Here is a 20,029-nt window from a genome sequence, read left to right as displayed (position 1 = left end):
CATTCCTCGAGTCACCCTGCCAGGTCAGCCCAACAAGTACTCTCACCAAGTCATCCCGCTAGTTCGACCCACCGAGTTGACTCTTTAAGTTTGTTCATCAAGTCAGCCCACGAAGTTGACTCTTTAAGTTCATTCATCAAGTCACGTGACTAGGGCAGCCCACCGAGTACTCTCACCAAGTCGACTCTTTAAGTTAGTTCATCAAGTCACCTTGCCAGGTCAGCCCACCAAGTACTCTCACCAAGTCAACTCTTTAAGTTTGTTCATCAAGTCACCCTGCCAGGTCGGCCCACCAAGTCGACTCTTTAAGTTCGTAAAATAGGTACCTAAGCCATTCTACTTGAGTCATAATTCTCAAATCTGGTAGCTTCTAATATAAAATGGTCGTCGACCCATTCTAGTCGGTCTCCAAAAATTGATCAATTTACCCCCCTGACTGATGCAATCAAATCGCCTACCAGTGCCAATCTTTGTCTCCGTTGACAACCTCATGAAAAATGGGGTCATGGATAGCTATTCGGTCACATTTTTCATTGAATTGGGTTTTAAGGTACTTGTGCACTGAATGTACATTTTTGATGTAGAGTAAGCTTGCACTAATAGCTTATATAGGGGAGGTAGTGTGCTTGAAAAATGGTGGGTGAGCCAGCCTGGCTGAGTCGATCTGGGCAAGCCATGCTGGCCGACCTGATCTGGCCGAGTCATTCTGGCCGAGCCATGCTGGCCAAGCCAATCTGGGCGAGCCATGTTGGCTGACGTGATCTGGCCGAGCCATTCTGGCTGAGCCATGGTGGCAGAGCCGATCTGGGCGAGCCATGCTGGCCGAGCCGATCTGGTCAAGCTCCAAAAATGATGTCGTGGATGGCTGTTTGGTCACATTTTTCATTGAATTGGGTTTTAAGGTACTTGTCTACTGAATGTACATTTTTGATGTAGAGTAAGGCTTGCACTAATAGCTTATATAGGGGAGGTAGTGTGCTTGAAAAATGGTGGAAGAGCCAGCCTGGCCGAGCCGATCTGGGCGAGCCATGCTGGCCGAGCCGATCTGGCCGAGCTCCAAAAATGATGTCATGGATGGTTGTTTGGTCACATTTTTCATTGAATTGGGTTTTAAGGTACTTGTGCACTAAATTTACATTTCTAATGTAGAGTAAGGCTTGCACTAATAGCTTATATAGGGGAGGTAGTGTGCTTGAAAAATGGTGGGTGAGCCAGCCTGGCCGAGCCGATCTGGGCGAGCCACGCTGGCCAACCCGATCTGGCCAAGCCATTCTGGCCGAGCCATGCTGGTCGAGCCGATCTGGGTGAGCCATTCTGGCTGACCTGATCTGGGTGAGCCGTTCTGGCCGAGCTGATCTGAGCAAGCCATGCTAGCCGACCCGATCTGGCCGAGCTCCAAAAATAGTGTCGTGGATGGCTGTTTGGTCACATTTTTCATTGAATTGGATTCGAAATATTGGCACCAGCATCGTTTCTATTGGGAGGGCTGTGAAGCCATCCCGATTTTGCTATGTGAGGGCTCTCTCCCCATTTCATTCTCTTTGCAACAACTTCTTTGGCAAAAAAAATTTCGGAATGGTTTGGCAGTTGTTGTCGTTCCAATGGCGTCATTGTGGTGGTTGCCTGGTCAGTGATCTGAAGGGAAAGCTGTCATCTAGTAGTTGGGTTGTGCATCACGGGTTACAAGGGAGCCTTTGTAATCAGAAGCTCCCCGTGACCATTCGATGAGAAGAGCCATTGCTTGTGTGAGCAAGGACGAATGCAGCCATGGATTCCAAATGAAATCAACGACATCGGATCTATATATAAGAGCGGAATGAAGCAGCAGCCCGTTTGCTATGCGCGGCTCCCCAAAGTTGCTCGTCTTTCTCACTCCATCGGCACAAATTTGGGGGTTGTTCAACAGTGGTTGTCATTCCAATGTGTCATTGCGGTGATTTGGAGAGCGATGCTCTAAGGGCGGGAGCTTGTGTCTAGAATTTGGGATGTTTGTGCGAGCGAGTAGGGGAGCTTCTCTTATCGGAACCTCTCCGTGGCCTTTGTATATAGACCCAGTGGCGACGATATCGATGGATGCGAGCCCTTCGATTCCAAATTTTTTCATAGCTAACATTGGTTTTTGTGAGAGATGGGCACGAAAGAACATCCTGATTGCTATGCAGGAGCTCCCTAAGGTCACCTTTGTGCCAACTTGATTGGCACAACATTGGGAATGGTTCGACAGCGGTTGTCGTTCCAATGTGTCATCTGGGGATGTCTTGGAAAGTGGTCTTTCTTTCAAGGGCGAGCTCGTGTCTAGCACTTGGATTGTGCATCGCGTCACAAGTGAATGGGGAGATCTCTTTGTGAATGGCAGCATGGTGATTGCAAGAGAAAATTGACTTAGTCGGAGCATTGGCCTCCGGCCATTGTGACGACCTCGCAATTTCTCTTTAATTGCAACCTATGTTTGCGCAGTAGCAGAGTTTGCATGTAAGATGGGCCTTTTTGTTAAGAGTTCTAGGAGATGACCTCCAAAACTTTTGGATTGGGCCCCCTTCAAGGTGAAATTCATCCAGTTGATTGGATGAGCTCGATGACCATTTCAATCCCTTGGCTCCATGAAATCACAAAAAATTGGCTCCATGACAATCTTTTGCTCCTTTGTCGACCTCATAAAAAATTGGGTCGTGAATGGCTGTTTGGTCAGAATTTTCAAGGATTTGGATTTTTAAGGCAGTTGTCAGTGTGGTTGTGAATTTCTAATGGAGAGTGAGCCTCGCACTATTAGCTTATATAGGAGAGGTGGTTGCCGCGAGCCTCTCCCGTGCCCCTCTCATTGATTCAACGCCAGTGTTAAGGCAGATGGATATGTCAGATTTTGAAATGATGGACGCTAATGTTGAATCAATTAGAGGGGCATGAAGCCCACCCTCAATGTGCTATTCCTTGACTCTCCTTTAGATCATGTTTTCTTGTCACTCAGCTGGCGCAATTTTGAAAAAAGGTTTGGTAGCGGTTGCCAACCCTCACCACGTCTACTTGGTGATTTTAAAACTCAACCTAAAATGGGAGCCCTCATCTAGCACCTCTATCCAGTGTTGCTTGGGTATTGCATAAATATATGCCATCGGTGCGAATCCTAGAACAAATTCCTACACTTGGACCCTCTCTTAGATCACCTTCTTAGATCACTCGACCGACGCAACTATGGAAGAGACTTGGCAGCAGTTTCCATTCTACACCGCGTCTGTTCTGCGATTTTGAAGTTGATCTAATGGCGAGCCCTTGTCTCTAGCCATGAGGTGGGTGCTTGGTGCTCTAGCAACAAAATTTTTGTGTGCCTATCGCGGCTACAATGGGAGAGGTGGTTTCCGCGAGCCTCTCCCGTGCCCCCCTCATTGATTCAAAGCCGCTGTTAGGGCGGATGGATATGTCAGATTTTGAAATGGTGGATGCCGACGTTGAATCAATTAGAGGGGCACGAAGCCCACCCTTGAGGGTGCTATTCTTGGACTCTCCTTTAGGTCATGTTTTCTTGTCACTCAGCTGGCACAATTTCGGAAAAAGGTTTGGCAGCGGTTGCCAACCCTCACTGCATCTACTTGGTGATTTTAAAACTTGATCTAAAACGGGAGCCCTCGTCTAGCACCTATGTCCGGTGTTGCTCGGGTATTGCATAAATTTATGCCATCAGCATGAATCCCCAAATGAAGGCCTACGCTTGGACCCTCTCTTAGATCACCTTCTTCGATCACTCAACCAACGCAATTATAGAGGAGACTTGGCAGCGGTTTCCATTCTACACCGCATCTATTCTGTGATTTCAAAGTTGATCCTAATGGCGTCCCCTTGTCTATAGCCATGAGGTGGGTTCTTGGCACTCTAGCAAAATTTTTTGCATTCCTATCATGGCTACAATGGGAGAGGTGTTTGCCGCGAGCCTCTCCTGTGCCCCTTTCATTGATTCAATGCTGCTGTCAGGGTGGATGGATATGTCAGATTTTGAAACGATGGACGCCGACGTTGAATCAATTAGAGGGGCATAAAGCCCACCCTTGAGGGTTCTATTCCTAGAATCTCCTTTAGATCATGTTTTCTTGTCACTCAGCTGGCACAATTTTAGAAAAAGGTTTGGCAACGGTTGCCAGCCCTCACCGTGTCTACTTGGTGATTTTAAAGCTCGATCTAAAATGGGAGCCCTTGTCCACCACCTCCATCCGGTGTTGCTCGGGTATTGCATAAATTTATGCCATCAGCGCGAATCCCCCAACAAATTCCTAACGCTTGGATGCTCTCTTAGATCACCTTCTTTGATCACTCGACCGACGCAATTACGGAAGAGACTTGGTAGCGGTTGCCATTCTACACTGCGTCTGTTCTGCGATTTTGAAGTTTATCTAATGGCGAGCCCTTGTCTATAGCCATGAGGTGGGTGCTTGGCGCTCTAGAAAAAAATTTTGCGTGCCTATCACGGCTACAATGGGAGAGGTGGTTTCTGCGAGCCTCTCCCGTGCCCCCCTCATTGATTCAATGTCACTGTCAGAGCGAATGGATATGTCAGATTTTGAAATGGTGGCGTCTACTTGGTGATTTTAAAACTTGATCTAAAATGGGAGCCCTCATCTAGCACTTCCATCTCGTGTTGCTCTCGGTGACCCTCCCTTATAGAATTGGTGCTGGTTTTCAAGAAAGACACGTTATTCAGATTTTGAATATTGGCACTAGCATCATTTCTGTTGGAAGGGCCATGAAGCCATCCTGATTTTGCTATGCGAGTGCTCTCTCCCCAGAGTCGTTCTCTTCACAACAACTTCTTTGGCACAAATTTTTTGGAATGGTTCGGTAGCAGTTGTCATTCCAATGCTACCGTTGTCGTGGTTGCCTCGGCAACAATCTGAAGGGCAAGCCGTCATCTAGAAGTTGGGCTGCGCATCACGAGTGACAAGGGAGCCTTTGTTATCGGAAGCTCCCCGTGGCCATTCGATCAGAAGAGCCATTGCTCATGTGGGCAAGGATGAATGCACCCTAGATTCTAAACGAAATCAGCAACATCAAATCTGTATATAAGAGCGGAATGAAGCAGCAGCCCGTTCGCTATGCGCCTCTCCCCAAAGCTGCTCTTCTCTCTCACTCCATCGCCACAATTTTTAGAGTTGTTCGACAGTGGTTGTCATTCCAATGTGTCATTGCAGTGATCTGGAGAGCGATGCTAAGGGTGCGAGCTTGTGTCTAGAATTTGGGATGTTTGTGCGAGTGAGTAGGGGGGGCTTCTCTTCTCGGAACCTCTCCGTGGCCTTTGTATATAGACCCAGTGCCGACAATATCGATGGATGCGAGCCCTTGGATTCCAAATTTGTTCATAGCTAACATTGGTCTTTGTGAGAGATGGGTACGAAAGCACATCCAGATTGCTATGCGGGAGCTCCCCAAGGTCGCCTTTGTTCCAACTCGACTGGCACAATATTGGGAATGGTTCGACAGTGGTTGTCGTTCCAATGTGTCATCGGGGATGCCTTGGAAAGTGGCCTTTCAAGGGTGAGCTCGCATCTAGCACTTGGATTGTGCATCACGTCACAAGTGAATGGGGAGATCTCTCTGTGAACAGAGGCATGGTGATTGCAAGAGAAAATTGACTTAGTCAGAGCATTGGCCTCGGGCCATTGTGACAGCCTTGCAATTTCTCTTTAATTGCAACCTGTGTTTGCGCAGTAGCAGAGTTTGCATGTAAGATGGGCCTTGTTCTTAAGAGTTCCAGGAGGTGACCTCTGGAACTTTTGGATTGGGCCCCTTCAAGGTGAAATTCATCTAGTTGAATGGATGAAGCTCGATGTGCTTGTATCTATTGCGAGACAGTGGGAAGTACTTCTCGCTTTGTTTTTTTGGATATACCCTATATGTAGGTGTCTGCACAGCTTGCAGTACACTGCACATTTGGTGTTTGATTCTAAGATGCGCTTGTTGCTGAGTGTGCATGGAGTTGTATCTTTTAGCCAAGGGCTCGTGGGTGGGTTCCCTCATGGTGCAGTTCTTTGGTATGTGCATGTGCATGAGATTGAAGCTTGTCCAACACAACTAGTGTGAGTGTTCACCCGTAGGAACTTTTTTGTACCTACGCTGGCAGATCACGTGTCACGGGTAATAGTTAGCAAGGCTGTGCTGGGAAAGGAGAAATTTTCCAGAGGTTAGACATGTCCGTGTATGCGGGAAAGCTCTCATCACCTATAAATGTGTGGAGGGGGTGTTATACACGATGCCCTTGAGCGGCCTTATAATTGAGGTGGTCGCATGCACAGTGATGCCCCCACCAATCGCATAACTAACCATGTTTTCGACTCGCATGGCCCTTCACCCTTCAGCACAGAAGTCTCTGTTGGCACTTTAGTAGTCTCTGAGTGGCCTTAAAATTGAGGTGGCTATGTGCATAGTGCATCTCGTATAGACTCGAGGCTTCTTTCCAAGTAGTGGCGACAACAAGTTCGAGGGTAAAGGGTTCCATACGGGATGTTCTTCCCAAGTGCCTGTGAATCGAGGCTCCCTGTTTGGCCCTCTCTGGTTGATGATGGGACACTTTCCTCTTGTGTGAAATCTTTGTTAGAAGCTACCTATTTGATCCTACCAGTAGTCATATACTTGTCTGAAAGATTAAGCCATGCATGTCTAAGTATGAACTATTTCAGACTGTGAAACTGCGGATGGCTCATTAAATCAGTTATAGTTTCTTTGATGGTACTTTGCTACTCAGATAATCGTAGTAATTCTAGAGCTAATACGTGCACCAAATTTTGAATCTTGGAAGGGATGTATTTATTAGATAAAAGGCTAGTGCGGGCTTTCCCGCTATTTCGGTGATTCATGATAACTCGACGGATCGCACGGCCTTTGTGTTGGCGATGCTTCATTCAAATTTTTGCCCTATCAACTTTTGATGGTAGGATAGAGGCCTACCATGGTGGTGATGGGTGATGGAGAATTAGGGTTTGATTCCAGAGAGGGAGCCTGAGAAATGGCTACCACATCTAAGGAAGGTAGCAGGTTCGCAAATTACCCAATCCTGACACGGGGAGGTAGTGACAATAAATAACAATACTGGGCTCATCAAGTCTAGTAATTGGAATGAGTACAATCTAAATCCCTTAACGAGGATCCATTGGAGGGCAAGTCTGGTGCTAGGAGCCATGGTAATTCCAGCTCCAATAGCATATATTTAAGTTGTTGCAGTTAGAAAGCTCGTAGTTGGACCTTGGGTCATCACGGTCGGTCCGCCTTTTGGGTGTGCACTGGCCCTCACGTCCCTTCTGCCGGTGGCGTGTTCCTGGCCTTAATTGGCTGGGTCATGGTTCCAGCACCGTTACTTTGAAAAAATTAGAGTGCTCAAAGCAAGCCTACGCTCTGAATACATTAGCATAGAATAATGCGATAGGAGTCTAGTCCTGTTTTGTTGGCCTTCGGGACCAGAGTAATGATTAATAGGGACTGTCGGGGGCATTCGTATTTCATTGTCAGAGGTGAAATTCTTGGATTTATGGAAGATGAACCACTGTAAAAGCATTTTCCAAGGATATTTTCATTAATCAAGAACGAAAGTTGTGGGCTCGAAGACGATCAGATACCATCCTAGTCTCAACCATAAACGATGCCGACCAGGGATCGGTAGATGTTGCTCTAAGGACTCCACCAGCACCTTCTAAGAAATCAGAGTGTTTGGGTCCCTGGGGGAGTATGGTTGCAAGGCTGAAACTTAAAGGAATTGACAGAAGGGCACCACCAAGAGTGGAGCCTGTGGCTTAATTTGACTCAACACGAGGAAACTTACCAGGTCCAGACATAGTAAGGATTGACAGATTGAGAGCTCTTTCTTGATTCTATGGGTGGTGGTGCATGGCCGTTCTTAGTTACTGGAGCGATTTGTCTAGTTAATTCCATTAACGAATGAGACCTCAGCCTACTAACTAGCTACGCAGAGGTTCCCCTTCGCGGCCAGCTTCTTAGAGGGACTATGGCCTCCTAGGCCATGGAAGTTTGAGGCAATAACAAGTCTATGATGCCCTTAGATGTTCTAGGCTGCACGCGTGCTACATTGATGCAACCAATGAGTTTCTCTCCCTGGCCTGAAAGGTTTGGGAAATCTTGCCAAATTGCATCGTGATGGGGATAGACCATTGCAATTATTGATCTTCAATGAGGAATTCCTAGTAAGCGCAAGTCATCAGCTCGCGTTGACTACGTCCCTACCCTTTGTACACACCGCCCGTTGCTCCTACCGATTGAATGATTCAGTGAAGTGTTTGGATTGTGGTGATGATGGCAGTTCCTGTCAGCGACATCATGAGAATTTCACTGAACCTTATCATTTAGAGGAAGGAGAATTCGTAACAAGGTTACCATAGGTGAACCTGTAGTAGGATCATTGTCAGTTCGAGACCCTGAATCGTGTAGGGGATGGAGCTGGCCTCCTCCCCGCCCTTGAAATCTCGGCAACATGTAGACACTCATCCCTGCAGCGATGTGCTAGACGGCCAAGCTATGGGTCCAGCACCATTGAGGTCGAGGGTCACATCGAATGCCCGTGATCGAAAGCATGGATTCCCCGCGGGGTGAAGAAGAGACTCGAATGCCATTTGGATTAGGATCGGTGCCTTCAAACGATGTCCGCTTTGGAGTGAGAGGTCTCTGCTCAGTTGCAGTTTAGAGGGGGTCTGGGCCTCGTCCCCCACTGAGATTTCATGGTCCGAACACGTGCGTGGCACTGTGCTAGGGATCCGTCGTTTCGACGGCGGCAAGTCGAGACTGCCGCAACCCCCCGTTGCCTTGCTCAGGTGTGTTGACTCATCGCTTGGAGTGTTCTGTGTTTAGGATGGGTGCACTCGCATGATTTTTAGGAAAGGGGCCCCATCCGTTGACACAGCTCTCCCATGTGTCACCTCCCACCTTTGCAAGGTGATGGGGCGGGGACACACCACAGCGTTCCTCATCGCACCCATTGGGTGCTCAAGGTTCGGGATGTGTCAACCACCGAACACACGGGTGCATCGCACACCTTAAAAATCCAAAGAACAAAGTGCGAGCCAGTGCCTTACGCACTTGGGTCGCCAAAAGACAAAAGAAAAACAAAATCATGACTTAACATAATTAGATTTCCACAATCCATTAGTATGTGAGCAATGTTTCTAGATTAAAATCATGACTCTCGGCAACGGATATCTCGGCTCTCGCCACGATGAAGAATGTAGCGAAATGTGATACTTAGTGTGAATTGCAGAATCTTGTGAATCATCAAGTCTTTGAACGCAAGTTGCACCTGAGGCCTCGGCCAAGGGCACGTCTGCTTGGGTGTCACACTACAAAATTTTTCCCTCCCCAGCGAGGAGCAGAGATGGCCGTCTGTGTTTGCAAGTGGTGCATGGTCGGCTGAAATGAGCACGAGGTCTGTCGATCCGTCACAACGAATGGTGGCTCGCAAAGGCTGGCGTTGGTTTGCGCCGATCGAACGATTCCTCGCAAGGAACTTTATTCTGGGCTTAGCGGCCCGCCGCAGTGTGGGCATTTTTGCATCTCTACCGTGTCCCCAAGTCAAGCGTGAGTACCCGCTGAGTTTAAGCATATCAATAAGCGAAGGAAAAGAAACTTACCAGGATTCCCCTAGTAACGGTGAGCGAATCGGGAAGAGCCCAGCATGAAAATTGACGGCCACGCCTGTCAAATTGTAGTCTATAGAAGTGTCCTCAGTGACAGACCAAGCCCATGTCCCCTGGAAGGGGGTGCTGGAGAGGGTGAGAGCCCCATCGGGCCTGGACCCTGTTGCACCACGAGGCGCTGTCAGCGAGTCAGGTTGTTTGGGAATGCAACCCTAATCGGGTGGTAAATTCCATCCAAGGCTAAATACGAGTGAGAGACCGATAGTGAACAAGTACCGTGAGGGAAAGATGAAAAGGACTTTGAAAAGAGAGTTAAAGAGTGCTTGAAATTTTTGGGAGGGAGGCGGATGGAGGCCGGCGATGTGCCCCAATTGGATGCGGAATGGTGTGAGCCAGTCCGTTGCTCAGTTCGAGGGACGTAACAGCGTAGGTTGTCATGGTGGCACAAGCATGACCTTCTTGGTCGCACAAATACTTCTGTTGTGGCGGTCGAGGAGCGAAGCGTGCACCTTTACGATGGGCTCTTAGGCACTTGTGAACTTGTGGCGCTGGCCAGCGGGCTTTCCATCTGACCCATCTTGAAACACGGACCAAGGATTCTAATATGTGTGCAAGTTGGTGGGTTTGGAAAACCTGCAAGGTGCAAGGAAGCTGATTGGCAAGATCCCCTCTCGGGGGGTGCACCGCCGACCAACCCTGATCTTCTGTGAAGGGTTCAAGTGCGAGCACACCTGTTGGGACCCGAAAGATGGTGAACTATGCCTGAGCAGGGCAAAGCCAGAGGAAACTCTGGTGGAGGCTCGCAGTGATACTAACGTGCAAATTGTTCATCTAACTTGGGTATAGGGGCGAAAGACTAATCAAACCATCTAGTAGCTAGTTTCCTCCGAAGTTTCCCTCAGGATAGCTGGAGCTCACGTGCAAGTTTTATCGGGTAAAGCAAATGATTAGAGGCATCGGGGGCGTAACGCCCTCGACCTATTCTCAAACTTTAAATAGGTAAGTCGGCACGGCTCCTTTGTTGAGCCGCGCCACAGAATCATGAGCTCCAAGTGGGCCATTTTTGGTAAGCAGAACTGGCGATGCGGGATGAACTGAAAGCCGAGTTACGGTGCCAAATTGCGCGCTAACCCAGATCCCACAAAGGGTGTTGGTTGATTAAGATAGCAGGACGGTGGTCATGGAAGTCGAAATCCGCTAAGGAGTGTGTAACAACTCACCTGTCGAATCAACTAGCCCCAAAAATGGATGGCACTGAAGTGCGCAACCTATACTTAGTCGTCGGGGCAAGTGCCAGGCTCTAATGAGTAGGAGGACGTGAGGGTTGTTGCAAAACCTTGGGCGTGAGCCTGGGTGGACCGGCCCCCGGTGCAGATCTTGGTGGTAGTAGCAAATATTCAAATGAGAACTTTGAAGACTGAAGTGGGGAAAGGTTCCATGTGAATAGCACTTGGACATGGGCTAGTCGATCCTAAGAGATGGGGAAACCCTGTTTCAAGGGCACACTTTGTGCAGTCATCGAAAGGGAATCGAGTTTATATTCCCGAACCGGGACGTGGCGGCGGACGGCAACGTTAGGAAATCTGGAGATGTTGGCAGGGGCCTCGGGAAGAGTTATCTTTTCTTTTTAACAGCCTGCCCACCCTAAAATCGGTTCAACCGGAGATAGGGTCCAACGGCTGGAAGAGCACCACATGTCTCACGGTGTCTGGTGCACCTTCGACGGCCCTTGAAAATCTAGAGGATCGAGTACCATTCACACTCGGTCATACTCATAACCACATCCAGTCTCCAAGGTGAACAACCTTTGGTCAATAGAACAATGTAGGTAAGGGAAGTCGGCAAAATGGATCCGTAACTTCAGGAAAAGGATTGGCTCTGAGGGCTGGGCTTAGGGGTCTATGCCCCAAACTTGTGGGCTATTGGCGGCCTGCCCAAGCTGCTCTCGCGGCAAGGGCGGGCTGTCATGTGCCGATCGAGCGATGGACGCAAGATGCCCCCTTCAGAGGGCTTTCCCTAGGTGGCAAACAGTCAACTCAGAACTAGTATGGACAAGGGGAATCCGACTGTTTAATTAAAACAAAGCATGGTCCCTACGGATGCTGACGCAATGTGATTTCTGCCCAATGCTCTGAATGTCAAAGTGAAGAAATTCAACCAAGCACGGGTAAACGACGGGAGTAACTATGACTCTCTTAAGGTAGCCAAATGCCTCGTCATCTAATTTGTGATGTGCATGAATGGATTAACAAGATTCCTAGTGTCCCTATCTACTATCTAGCGAAACCACAGCCAAGGGAATGGGCTTGGCGGAATCAGCGGGGAAAGAAGACCCTGTTGAGCTTGACTCTAGTCTGACTTTGTGAAATGACTTGAGAGGTGTAGAATAAGTGGGAGCTTTCAGGCACAAGTGAAATACCACTACTTTTAACGTTATTTTACTTATTCCATGAGGCGAAGATGGGGCAATGCCCCTATTTTTGGCCTTAAGGTGCGTCTAGGCGTGTCGATCCAGGTGAAAGACATTGTCAGGTGGGGAGTTTGGTTGGGGCGACACATCTATTAAAAGATAATGCAGGTGTCCTAAGATGAGCTCAACGAGAACAGAAATCTCATGTGGAACAAAAGGATAAAAGCTCATTTGATTTTGATTTTCAATACGAATACAAATCGTGAAAGCATGGTCTATCGATCCTTTAGACTTTCGAAATTTGAAGCTAGAGGTGTCAAAAAAGTTACCACAGGGATAACCGGCTTGTGGCAGCCAAGCGTTCATAGTGACGTTGCTTTTTGATCCTTCGATGTCAGCTCTTCCTATCATTGTGAAGAAGAATTCACCAAGTGTTGGATTGTTCACCCACCAATAGGGAACGTGAGCTGGGTTTAGACCGTCATGAGACAAGTTAGTTTTACCCTACTGATGATCCGTGCCGTGATAGTAATTCAACTTAGTACGAGAGGAACCGTTGATTCACACATTTGGTCATCGCGCTTGGTTTAAAAGCCAGTGGCGTGAAGCTACCGTGTGTCGGATTATGACTGAACGCCTCTAAGTCAGAATCTATGCTAGATGCGGTGCATATCTCTCTTTAGCTGCATCGCGACCCGCAGTAGGGGTGCTCTTGCACTCCTAGGGGCCTGTGTCATTAGCCATCTTCGATCGGTGCACTAGCCTGTTGGAGCAACCTTGGATATTAATTTCAAGTGGTCAGCGAGAAGAATCTTTTGCAGATGACTTAAATAAGCGATGGGGTATTGTAAGTGGCAGAGTGGCCTTGCTGCCACGATCCACTGAGATTTAGCCCTCTGTCGCCTCGATTCGTAAAACCTTTTTCGACTCTGAGGCGGGTGGGGTTTGTAATTTGCGCGAGGGCGAGAAAATCTCCCACGTGCCAAATTCTGGGTGGGGGTGGGGTTTGCAAGGTTTTTTCTTGCTAGCTCATAACAATCTCTCAGGTGCCAAATTCTCGGCGGGTGGGGTTTGCAATTTGTGCGAGTGCGGGAAAAATCTTCCAAGTGCCAAATTTTGGGCGGGTGGGGTTTGCAATTTTTGGCGAGGGCGGGAAAACTCTCCCAGGTGCCAAATTTTGAGTGGGTGGGGTTTTGTGAAAATTTCTGTGAGGGCGAAGAAATCTCCCAAGTGCCGAATTCCCGGCGGGTGGGGTTTTGCAATTTCTGTCGGGGCAAAAAAATCTCCCAAGTGCCACATTCCAAGCGGGTGGGGTTTTGTGAAAATTTCCGCGAGGGAGAAAAAATCTCCCAAGTGCCAAATTCCCGGCGGGTGGGGTTTGCAATTTTCAGGAGGGCATAAAAATCTCCCAGGTGCCAAATTCCTGGCGGGTGGGGTTTGCAATTTCCGCCAGGGCGGCAAAATCTCCCGAGTGCCAAATTCCTGGTGGGAGGGAGGGGTTTTGTAGAAATTTCTGCCAGGGCAGAAAAATCTCCCGAGTGCCAAATTTCGGGCGAGTGGGGTTTTGTAAAATTTTCACGAGGGGGAAAAAAATCTCCTGAGTCCCAAATTTCGAGCTGGTGGGGTTTGCAATTTTCAGAAGGGCAGAAAAATCTCCCAAGTGCCGAATTCCCCGCGGGTGGGGTTTTGTGATTTCCGCGAGTGCGAAAAAGTCTTCCAAGTGCAATTTCCATGTGGGTCGGGTTTGCAATTTCTGTGAGGGTGAAAAAATCTTCTTAGTCCAAATTCCAGGCGGGCAGGGTTTCGTAATTTCCAAGTGCCAAATTCCAAGCAGGTGGGGTTTGTAAATTCCGCGAGGGCAGAAAAATCTTCCAAGTCCAAATTTCGAGCGGGTGGGGTTTTTAAATTTTTGTGAGGGCAGAAAAATCTTCCAACTGCAAATTCCAAGCGGGTCCCCAAGTTTTGTAATTTTTGTGAGGGCAGACGACTCATGTACGTGATCGAAAATTGGTCAACGTGCTCGACTTGATTCTAAGTGCCCCAAGTCATGTACGTGGTACAAAAGAGGTCAACTTTTTTCTTTTAAGGGTTAATGCCCAAAGTTTTCAACTCGAACCGTGTCGGCAACCCCGACTCGAATCGCCCCAACTACTCGAACCTCGACTCAAATCGCGTCGAGCCTTAACTGCCTCCAATTTTTTCACATGACTCATGTCACCGTGCTCGACATGATTCTAAGTGCACTGAGTCATGTGCATGATCCAAAGGTGGTCAACTCTTTTTTTGGGTTAACGCCCAAAGTTTTCAACCCAAATTGTGTCGGCAACCCTAACTCATATCGCCTCGAGCCTTAACCGCCTCCAGTTTTTTCGTAGGACTCATGTCACCGTGCTCAACTTGGTGCCTCGAGTCATGTACGTGATCCAAAAGCAGTTAACTTCTTCCTTCTTTGGTTAACACCCAAAGATTTCAACCCGAATCATGTCACCAACCCTGACTCAAATTGCCTCGAGCCTTAATCGCCTGCAATTTTTTTGAACCACTCATGTCACCGTGCTTGACTTGATTCTATGCACCCCAAGTCATGTACATGATCTAAAAGCGATTAACTCTTTTTTTGGCTAACGGCGAAAGTTTTTGAATCGACTCAGCTACCATGACTCGAATTGCCTCGAGCCTTAACCGCCTCCATTTTTTTTTTTCGCTCGACTCATGTAACCGCACTCACCTTGATTCTGAGTGGCCCGAGTCACTTACGTGATCCAAAATCGGGTAACTTTTTCTTTTTTCTTTTTTTGTCAAGTCCCAAAGTTTTGACCTCGGATAGAGTCGGATGCCTCGACTCGAGTCGTCTCCAAATTTTTCGCACGACTCATGTCACTATACTTGACTTTATTCTAAGTGCCCCGAGCCGTGTACGTGATCCAAAAGTGGTTAACTTTTTCTTTTTCGTTAATGCCCAAAGTTTTCAACCCAACCCGCCTCGGCAACCTCAACTCAAAGTGCCTCGAGCCTTAATGGCCTCCAATGTTTTTGCACGACTCATGCCACCGTCGACTTTTCGCTCGAATCATGTCATCCAAGGCATCTCGATGCTACGTGACCCGAGCCTTGTGCGTGATCCAAAACTGGGTAACATTTTTTTTTGAACTCCCAAAATTTCATTCTTTTTTTCCTAACGCCTCGAGTCGGCTCGGCAATACGTGAATTGAAACTTGTGCGTGATCCAAAAGCGGGTAACTTGTTTTTTTTTTTTTTTTGTAATGCCCAAAATTTAGTGCTTTTCGCTATACAGGGCCTCCCATGATTTTTTTTTTTCCCCTAATCGACCCACTCTGGCAACCCAGTCAGGTTGCCCGAGGCTGGGGCAACGGAGTTGGGTGACCCAAGTTGGGTCGACCTAGGCATGCGATCCTGGCTGGGGACAGCAAGTCGATTCTATAATTTTTCTTGCCAATTTTGCTAGCCAGGTCAGCTCACCAAGTCATCTGACCATGTGGTCTTTGCCAAATCAATAATTGACTCTTTAAGTCCGCTTACAGCTCGTCAAGCCGGCTCACCAAGATGACTTACCATCTCGCCACACCAGGTCGCCTCTTCTTTAAGACCGCTCACCATGGCGGCTCCCCAAGTCAGCTCACCGAGTCGACTATTCAGGTTGCCTCACCAAGTCGACCCCTTAAGTTTGCTCACCAAGTCAACTCCCTAACTCAGCTCACCAAGTCGAATCACCTAGTCATTTTACCACCTTGCCCCAGCAAGTGTGCTCGCCAAGTTGCACCACCGAGTTGCTTCTCTAAGCCCATTCACCATGTCAGCTCACCAAGTCAGTTGTTCAAGTACGTTGCCAAGTCAACTCTTTAAGTTTTCTCACCAGGTCAGCCCGCCCAAGTCGCCTCTTTAAGTTCGCTCGCCAGGTCGGCCCGCCCAAGTTGCATCAGCGAGCTAACTCGTCGAGTCACCTTACGAAGTTGACTCTTTAAGTGCGCTCACCAAGTTAGCTCACCAAGTCGACTCACCATCTTCCCTCAATAAGTAGGCTTGCCAAGTTACCCCACCAAGTCGTCGCCTCTTTAAGCCCGCTCACTGTGTCAGCTTGTCAGGTCAGCTCACCAAGTCGACTAATCAAGTAGGCCCACCAATTCGTCTCCAGGATAGCTCCTCACCATGAGTCACCTCACCATGTTGACTCAATGAGTCACCTCACCACGTTGGCCCTCTAATTCCACTTGCCAAGTCGCCCCACCAACTTGCCCTATTAGGCCCACTCACCACCTCACCCCATTAGACCCACTCTCACCAAGTTGACTCTTTAAGTCTGCTCATCAAGTCGAACCACCAAGTACTCTCACCAAGTTGACTCTTTGAATTCGTTCATCAAGTCACCCCACCAAGTACTCTAACCAAGTTGATTCTTCAAGTGCATTCATCAAATCGCCCCACCAAGTACTCTCACCAACTTGACTCTTTAAGTCCTTTCATCAAGTCACCCCACCAAGTACTCTCACCAAGTCAACTCTTTAGGTTCCATTCATAGAGTCACCCCACCAAGTCAACCCTTCAAGTGCGTTCATCAAGTCGCCCCACCAAGTCGACTCTTTAAGTTCGTTCATCAAGTCACCCTGCCAGTTCAACCCACCAAGTACTCTCACAAAGTCGACTCTCTAAGTTCGTTCATCAAGTCACCCTGCCAGGTCAGCCCACCAAGTACTCTCACCAAGTTACCCTACTAGTTCGACCCACCAAGTCGACTCTTTAAGTTCATTAATCAAGTCACGTGACCAGGTCAGCTCTCTGAGTACTCTCACCAAGTCGACTCTTTAAGTTTTTTCATCAAGTCACCCGGCCAGGTCAGCCCACCAAGTCACCAAGTACTCTCACCAAGTTGACTCTCTAAGTTTGTTCATCAAGTCAACCCACCAGGTCAGCCCACAAAGTTGAATCTTTAAGTTCGTTCATCAAGTCACCCCACCAAGTACTCTCAAAAATTTGACTCTTTAAGTCTATTCATCAAGTAACCACACCAAGTACTCTCACCAAGTCAACTCTTTAGGACCATTCACCAAGTCACCTTGCCAAGTCGACCCTTGAAGTCTATTCATCAAGTCACCCCACCAAGTCGAATCTTTAAGTTAGTTCACAAAGTCACCCAACCAGGTCGGCCCACCAAGTACTCTCACCAAGTTGACTCTCTAACTCTGTTCATCAGGTCACCCCACCGAGTACTCTCACCAAGTCAACTCTTTAGGTCCGTTCATCGAGTCACCCCGCAAACTCGACCCTTTAAGTTCGTTCATCAAGTCACCCCACCAAGTCGACACTTTAAGTCCTTTCATCAAGTCACCCCACCAAGCTGACTCTTCAAGTCCACTCATCAAGTCACCAGAATAACTACTCTCACCAAGTCGACTCTATAAGTCCGTTCATCAAGTCACCCCACCAAGTTGGCCCACCAAGTTGACTCTTTAAGTCCGTTCATCAGTTCACCTCGCCAAGTACTCTCACCAAGTCAACTCCTTAGGTCCGTTCATCAAGTCACCCCGCCAAGTAGATGCTTTAAGTCCATTCATCAAGTCGCCCCACCAAGTACTCTCACCAAGTCAACTCTTTAAGTCCTTTCATCAAGTCACCCCACCAAGTCGACTCTTCAAGTCCATTCATCAAGTCACCAGAACAAGTACTCTAACCAAGTCGACTCTTTAAGTCCATCCATAAAGTCACCCCACCAAGTCGGCCCACCATGTCGACTCTTTAAGTCTATTCATCAGTTCACCCCACCAAGTACTCTCACCAAGTTGACTCTTTGAGTCCGTTCATCAAGTCGCCCCACCAAGTACTCTAACCAAGTCGATTCTTCAAGTGCATTCATGAAGTCACCCCGCCAAGTACTCTCACCAAGTTGACTCTTTAAGTCCTTTCATCAAGTCACCCCACCAAGTACTCTCACCAAGTCAACTCTTTAGGTCCGTTCATAGAGTCTCCCCACCAAGTCGACCCTTCAAGTGCGTTCATCAAGTCACCCCACCAAGTTGACTCTTTAAGTTCATTCATCAAATCACCCTGCCTAGTCAGCCAACAAATTACTCTCACCAAGTCGACTCTTTAAGTTCGTTCATCAACTCACCCCGCTAGGTCAGCCTACCAAGTGGTCTCTTTAAGTTCATTCATGAAGTCACTCTGGCAAGTTAGTCCACAAGGTCTACTCTTTAAGTTCTTTCATCAAGTCACCTCGCCAGGTCACCCCACCATGTACTCTTACTAAGTTGACTCTTTAAGTTTTCCCATCATGTCACCCCGCCAGGTCGGCCCACCAAGTACTCTCACCAGGTCGACTCTTTAGGTTTGTTCATCAAGTCACCCCACCAAGTACTCTCACAAAGTTGACTCTCTAAGTTCGTTCATCAAGTCACTCCACCAGGTCGGCCAACCAAGTACTCTCACCAAGTCGACCCTTTAAGTTCGGTCATCAAGTCACCCGGCCAGGTCGGCCCACCAAGTACTCTCACAAAGTTGACTCTTTAGGTAAATTCATCAATTCACCCCGCTATCTTGGCCCACCAAGTTCTCTCACCAGGTCAACTCTTTAAGTTCATTCATCAAGTCACCCCGCCAGTTCGACCCACCAAGTACTCTCACAAAGTCGACTCTCTAAGTTCGTTCATCATGTCACCCTACCAGGTCAGCCCACCAAGTACTCTCACCAAGTCACCCCACTAGTTTGACCCACAAAGTCGACTCTTTAAGTTCATTCATCAACTCACGTGACCAGGTTAGCCCACCGAGTACTCTCACCAAGTCGACTCTTTAAGTTTGTTCATCAAGTCACCCGGCCAAGTCGGCCCACCAAGTCACCAAGTACTCTCACCAAGTCGACTCTTTAAGTTCGTTCATCAAGTCACGTGACCAGGTCAGCCCACCGAGTACTCTCACCAAGTCGAATCTTTAAGTTCATTCATCAAGTCACCCCACCAAGTACTCTAACCAAGTTGATTCTTCAAGTGCGTTCATCAATTCACCCGACCAAGTACTCTCACCAAGTCGACTCTTTAACTATGTTCATCAAGTCACCCCACCAAGTAATCTCACCAATTTGACTCTTTAAGTTTGTTCATCAAGTCACCACACCAAGTACTCTCACCCAGTCAACTCTTTAGGACCGTTCATCAAGTCACCTTGCCAAGTCGACCCTTGAAGTCCGTTCATCAAGTCACCCCACCAAGTCGACTCTTTAAGTCAGTTCACGAAGTCACCCAACTAGGTCGGCCCACCAAGTACTCTCACCAAATCGACTCTCTAAGTCTGTTCATCAGGTCACCCCACCGAGTACTCTCACCAAGTCAACTCTTTAGGTCCGTTCATCGAGTCACCCCGCAAAGTTGACCCGTTAAGTTTGTTCATCAAGTCACCCCACCAAGTCGACTCTTTAAGTCCTTTCATCAAGTCATCCCACCAACCCGACTCTTCAAGTCCATTCATTAAGTCACCAGAACAACTACTCTCACCAAGTCGACTCTATAAGTTCGTTCATCAAGTCACCCCACCAAGTCAGCCCACCAAGTCAACTCTTTAAGTCTGTTCATTAGTTCACCCCGCCAAGTACTCTCACCAAGTCAACTCCTTAGGTCTGTTCATCAAGTCAACCTGCCAAGTTGACCCTTTAAGTCCGTTCATCAAGTCACCCCACCAAGTACTCTCACCAAGTCGACTCTTTAAGTCCTTTCATCAAGTCACCCCACCAAGTCGACTCTTCAAGTCCATTCATCAAGTCACCAGAAAAAATACTCTAACCAAGTCAACTCTTTAAGTCCGTCCATAATGTCACCCCACCAGGTCAGCCCTCCAAGTCGACTCTTTAAGTCTGTTCATCAGTTCACCCCGCCAAGTACTCCCACCAAGTTGACTCTTTGAGTCTGTTCATCAAGTCGCCCCACCAAGTACTCTCACCAAGTTGACTCTTTAAGTCCTTTCATCAAGTCACCCCACCAAGTACTCTCACCAAGTC

At 48.0% G+C, this 20,029-nt stretch overlaps 3 non-coding genes and 1 pseudogene across 3 annotated transcripts; 3 read left to right on the top strand and 1 right to left on the bottom strand.

The window, feature by feature from the left end:
* LOC149573708 (uncharacterized) overlaps nt 1–20,029 on the bottom strand; it is a 150,121-nt pseudogene that overhangs the window by 61,736 nt on the left and 68,356 nt on the right.
* On the top strand, nt 6,582–8,392 carry LOC149573716 (18S ribosomal RNA). Its single transcript, XR_016360694.1, has one exon. It is a non-coding gene; the product is annotated as an 18S ribosomal RNA (ribosomal RNA).
* Nucleotides 9,165–9,318, top strand: LOC149573715 (5.8S ribosomal RNA). The gene has a single exon (XR_016361206.1). It is a non-coding gene; the product is annotated as a 5.8S ribosomal RNA (ribosomal RNA).
* Nucleotides 9,543–12,940, top strand: LOC149573714 (25S ribosomal RNA). The gene has a single exon (XR_016360994.1). It is a non-coding gene; the product is annotated as a 25S ribosomal RNA (ribosomal RNA).

The sequence above is a fragment of the Cupressus sempervirens genome, chromosome 2 (assembly GCF_028749045.1).
Source record: "Cupressus sempervirens isolate cs-2001-9-10 chromosome 2, ASM2874904v1, whole genome shotgun sequence".
In the NCBI taxonomy this organism is placed as follows: Eukaryota; Viridiplantae; Streptophyta; class Pinopsida; order Cupressales; family Cupressaceae; genus Cupressus; species Cupressus sempervirens.
The sequence above is the reverse complement of the archived record's forward strand: the minus strand, read 5'-3'. Positions and strand labels throughout refer to the sequence as shown.